Source organism: Xyrauchen texanus, chromosome 18 (assembly GCF_025860055.1).
Source record: "Xyrauchen texanus isolate HMW12.3.18 chromosome 18, RBS_HiC_50CHRs, whole genome shotgun sequence".
In the NCBI taxonomy this organism is placed as follows: Eukaryota; Metazoa; Chordata; class Actinopteri; order Cypriniformes; family Catostomidae; genus Xyrauchen; species Xyrauchen texanus.
The window spans coordinates 44,540,223-44,546,222 of NC_068293.1; positions in this window are offsets into that span (position 1 = coordinate 44,540,223).

Below are 6,000 nucleotides of genomic sequence, written 5' to 3' on the forward strand. Positions count from 1 at the left end.
AACCCCGAACCCCAGCTCAACAACATTTGGCTCAAACCCAACCAATCCCACCCCCCAATCCAACCCCTAACCCCAGCTCATCAACATTTGGCTCAAACCCCACCAAGAAATTTTGGCTCAAAACCAAAACCTCAATGTAAAATCCCAGCCCAATTTCTCTTCACAGTCCAGCCCTGTTCAGGGCCTTTAGTGTTTTCCCCCAAAAATTTCTAAAGTGAGTTTTATTAGTGTCATACATCGTGCTTACCAGCAATAGAACCAGTAGCATTGATCACTGGGGTGAATATATCAGTTTCTCCTGATTGTCCCGTTTTTGTATACGTGCCATAGATACACCTTCAGTGAGTGCATCAAACATCGTGCCAGCCAAGTTCTTTAATAGTTTGTGATTTCAACAAATAAGAGCTCAAACTCTTCTGAGGAGCCACAAGCATAAACATCTTAAACAAGAGATCGGGAAGCAATTTAAACAACATTGTGCCACACACTCGAGAGGGTTCAGAGTTACTCATTATTTGCTCTCATGGTGTTCCAAAGTGGCATGTTTTATTTTTATTCAGCGGAACACAAAAGGAGATTTTCTATTTTATTTGATGTATCTTAGAGCAGATCATAGCGACCACGTCTGGCAAAACAGCCCATAAGACATATGCACAATATTCCCAAGTCTTCAATCCTAAGGACAGCTCTGTGTGAGGAATCAGACCCAAATTTAAGGAATTATTCACGGATAACCTTCCCTTAATTTTCTCTCAAATCCGTTGCACTTAGTTGGATGTTCACGGACGCTAAAACCGCATTGTTTCTGGAATGTGTCGCAAACTAACATCTTCGGGAATCTGGAATGACATGGAAATGAGTAAATAAAGACATTTTAACGGACTTGTATCAAGAGAGCGATTGCCTTCGATCGGCAGTGGTCATACTGTATATTATTTTAGTGCATAATGTATATAGCATAGACTCAATGGTAAATGAACATTCTCAGCTTGCAGTATTGCTTTGAATTAATCTGTCTTTTTAGGACTTCTGTTCATTTTTTCTTGTACAGTTCTGAATGTACGTTTGCCAGCCTATTTTCAACACTTTAATCATGTGCTGTATGTGACAGTATGTAATGTAGTCCTTCATTTTCAATCTCTTATTCCATAACGCCAAACAAATCTGAGGGAAACCCATATATACAGTTTTTCTTCTATTTTAAGGTGATGTGGGCAGTTTCTGTTCCGCTCGCAGCACCAAACGGAGTTGCATCTGTTTGTCCAGGAAAAGCGAGTCGGGAAGTCAGTGAAGATGGTAAACAACTTCCTGTGAATGTAATCTGTCGTTACCAGGATGTTTGCATATTGTTTTCTGTGCCAATGCAATATACCGGTAGTGTTTTTACAACCGTTTTTGTTCTTGCCATCCGACTGCATAAAGATTTATATAGTCCTTGAAGAGGTTTTGTATTGTTTCTGGTCTGGTGTATTCATAGTCTAATCTCATTTTTGCATTGATCTATTGATGCTTTTTTTATTGTTATTGATTTGTTTTTGTTTACGCCTGGATCTATAAACCATTTTGACAAAACAAAACTGCTTTGAATGACTCGTAAATTGACATTATTTATATAGTTATTTATTTATTTATTTTTCATAACTACTTTAGGGGTTTCTGGCAGTGGAGTGACACTGATGGGGTTTGCATCATCTGTCGTTTCTGCCCATTGAGTTCATGCACATCCACAGAAAGTGTTGCCATATCTTTCGGCTTAGTAAATATATTGTTAAAAACGAAGTCCATCGTGTCAGTCCTTGATGCTGGAATGATGGTTAATGATGGAAATGTAAATGTTTCAAACGCGCTCTAAATCGGATGCTTCTGTAAATCTCGGGGGTTTTCCCTCATTCTTGACTCTGTATGCAACACCTGTATGATTTTTGTTTTGCCTCATTGAAAGGTTTGTTGACGGAAAGATTTTATGGAATTTTTGCTGCTTTTTCTAAAATGAAATAAACTTAGATTTTGCTCATCTGCTCCGTCATTTTTGCTATTGTATTATGTTATTAATATTTTTTTCAGAATTAGGGAATTAGCTGATTTTTTTGTTAGCAGTAACATGACTACAACGAGTGGGGTTGCCAATGGGGTCCATGGTGGCCACGCCCACCCCTGGCCACGCCCACCTCTGGCCACACCCCTGCTCCGCCACTGGGGGCAGTGTCACCGTTTCAGTGACACTTATTTACTAAATGTTGTTCAAAACCTTAAAAACTGACCGGACATCTGCGGTTTATGTCTGCTTGACAATAAAAAACATAATTGGACAGAAGCAGAGGCGTGAAACTAATAAAGATTAATCAGAGCAGTTTTAATCTAATATTCAACTGTATGTGTCAGTAAAACGTTATTGTCCTGTGCATTATCCATCCCGCGTCCACATGTGTGCATCTGGGACTTTGGCTTTGCTATTCGCAGGAGGGTTACTTTTGAAATGTATTCCACTACAGATTACAGATTACATGCTGTAAAATGTCATTTGTAACATATTCCGTTAGATTACTCGAGGTCAGTAATGTAATCTAAATATTTTGGATTACTTCTTCAGCACTTGTAGATTTTTTTCACTTGTTTTGTCTATAAAAACTCAAAATACACGTGTTAAAAATACATTCTCTGAAAAACCCAAATATCTTATGCGGTGTTGTTTTAAGGATTTTTAGATATTTTAACAGGAATACAATATAAACATTATTATCAAGAATATGACTTTTGCCATAATATCAAAGGTCTTACTAGAAAAAAGTAATTATGTTCTAACGTGAATTTTCTTGATAATAAATATGATCGTATCTGGTCACATGTGCATGTAAAATAGCATTTTAGCTTAGCGTGAAGCTAACAGTTTACACAAGGTTTATTTCTATTTCTTCTTCTCCAAACTTACTTAAAAGTACTTCTCTGTCTGCTCGTATGAATGAACACATCATCAGAAAGTGTTTCACCGCTGTTCAAATGCACTCTGGATCATTTATATATATATAAATGTTTTACATCTGAAAGCACTAAATATGAAATGAAACAAATGACAATAAAATGCAAAGTAATCTCTTCAGTACTCAAAATACTTTTGAATGTAACTGTATTCTAATTATCAATGATTTAAATCGTAACTGTCATGGAACTGTAACGTTGGTAACGGAGTCGAGTCGCAAGAGTAACTTAAGATATTTAATTATTGACACCGGATTGGAAGACATCAAAACAACTCAACACACAAGAACTGACAGCGAACAGAACAAGAGGGTATTTATACCAACAAAGGCAGATGATGGACTAAAGGACAGGCCAGGATGATAGGAAACAGATGGAAGTGATGAGGGCAGTGCACAATGGGAAATGTAGTCTGGGGGGAAACTTCAAAATAAGAGTCCTTGGGAGACATGAGGGAGACAGGAATACTGTTTCTTATATTTTGTATTTTAAATATGTTCACAGTACACAGTGCATCATTTAAATGAATTTGAACACACTGAATACTGATCATAAAGACTCTACACTGTCATTTAAGAGTCAACCTTCTGTTGTACCGCGTCACGTGACACAACAGCATGACGTTGATTTCTGTGAAGAGCTTCTACGGGCACAGTGCCAACAAAAGTGCCTCTGGTAAGAAACCTCTTTAAGTTATTCGAGTGAAACCTATTTGGTTGTAAAGAGGAGAGTCTCTAGTTTCATCTGATATGCCGCTTTAAAAGAATAGGATAATTTTTCACATGTCAGTGCGCTGATGAACATGATGTCCACATACGTGGATTTTGGGACTTTATTCCCTCAAAAGTTGAAGAAAAAAAAAATCTATTTGAATTATTTTGAATAGTTTTCAACATTAACACATCTGTGGGTCATCTGACTTCATTTTAATATACATTTTGTTATATTATATTTTGTTCTCACTGTACATTACGGTTGTATTCATTAACATTAGTAAACACATTCCTATATTTTCTGTACATTATCACAATGAGAATAAATGTATTCATGCAAAAGCTTATAAATGTGTCTTTCAGAGTCTTTATATGGAGTTATGATAAAAATAAGCTGCATTTCAAACTGTTCTGAGACCAGTGCAGACAGACAGCACACTGGAGGTTAAGTCATTCACTAAATAGGGAGCAAGGGAGCATCCTATAGCTCTCTATAACTGTTCTGAGACCAGTGCAGACAGACAGCACACTGGAGGTTAAGTCATGCACTAAAAAGGGAGCAAGGGAGCATCCTATAGCTCTCTATAACTGTTCTGAGACCAGTGCAGACAGACAGCACACTGGAGGTTAAGTCATGCACTAAAAAGGGAGCAAGGGAGCATCCTATAGCTCTCTATAACTGTTCTGAGACCAGTGCAGACAGACAGCACACTGGAGGTTAAGTCATGCACTAAAAAGGGAGCAAGGGAGCATCCTATAGCTCTCTATAACTGTTCTGAGACCAGTGCAGACAGACAGCACACTGGAGGTTAAGTCATGCACTAAAAAGGGAGCAAGGGAGCATCCTATAGCTCTCTATAACTGTTCTGAGACCAGTGCAGACAGACAGCACACTGGAGGTTAAGTCGTTCACTAAATAGGGAGCAAGGGAGCATCCTATAGCTCTCTATAACTGTTCTGAGACCAGTGCAGACAGACAGCACACTGGAGGTTAAGTCGTTCACTAAATAGGGAGCAAGGGAGCATCCTATAGCTCTCTATAACTGTTCTGAGACCAGTGCAGACAGACAGCACACTGGAGGTTAAGTCATGCACTAAATAGGGAGCAAGCGAGCATCTTATAGCTCTCTATAACTGTTCTGAGACCAGTGCAGACAGACAGCACACTGGAGGTTAAGTCATGCACTAAATAGGGAGCAAGCGAGCATCTTATAGCTCTCTATAACTGTTCTGAGACCAGTGCAGACAGACAGCACACTGGAGGTTAAGTCATTCACTAAATAGGGAGCAAGCGAGCATCTTATAGCTCTCTATAACTGTTCTGAGACCAGTGCAGACAGACAGCACACTGGAGGTTAAGTCATTCACTAAATAGGGAGCAATTGAGCATCCTATAGCTCTCTATAACTGTTCTGAGACCAGTGCAGACAGACAGCACACTGGAGGTTAAGTCATTCACTAAATAGGGAGCAAGGGAGCATCCTATATCTCTCTATAACTGTTCTGAGAGCAGCGCAGACAGACAGCACACTGGAGGTTAAGTCATGCACTAAATAGGGAGCAAGGGAGCATCCTATAGCTCTCCTATAACTGTTCTGAGACCAGCACAGACAGACAGCACACTGGAGGTTAAGTCATGCACTAAATAGGGAGCAAGGGAGCATCCTGTAGCTCTCTATGCATTTAAGTGCGTTCACTCCTAAAATCCTAAAATCATTTTGGAGGGAAAACGACGGCACAAACATCAGTTTAACGTAGTGATGGATTTGATGAATTCTGTGATGTTTTACTCTATTAGTTTTTAACTATAATGTATGTTTAACTGCAAAACGTTTTTGGGTTGTGACTTGTAATATAATAATCACTGTCATAAATGAGCAACCTTAAACCCCAAATTCAAACACCATTTAAAGTATTCAAAACCTCTCAAATGAGCAGTTGTTACGCATGCTGTCTGTCTGCAGTGCTCATACTGCTGAATTTTTCATTACAGAAATCTGCCAGGCTTTTTTGGAAAGACCCGACATGAGAATTGCAGTGGTCCAGTGTGTTTATCATAAAGGTACAAGCATCAATCTTTCAACGTCTGCTTCACAGGGGAAATATTGTACTTTTCTTAAAGGGACAGTTCAGCCAAAAATGAAAATTCTGTCATAATTTTCTCACCCTCATGCCATCCCAGATGTGTATGGCTTTCTTTCTTCTGCAGAACACAAATGTAGATCTGTAGGTCCATAGACAGACATAGACATAGCAAGTGAATGGTGATCAGAACTTTGAAGTTTCAAAAAGCACATAAATGCAGCATAAA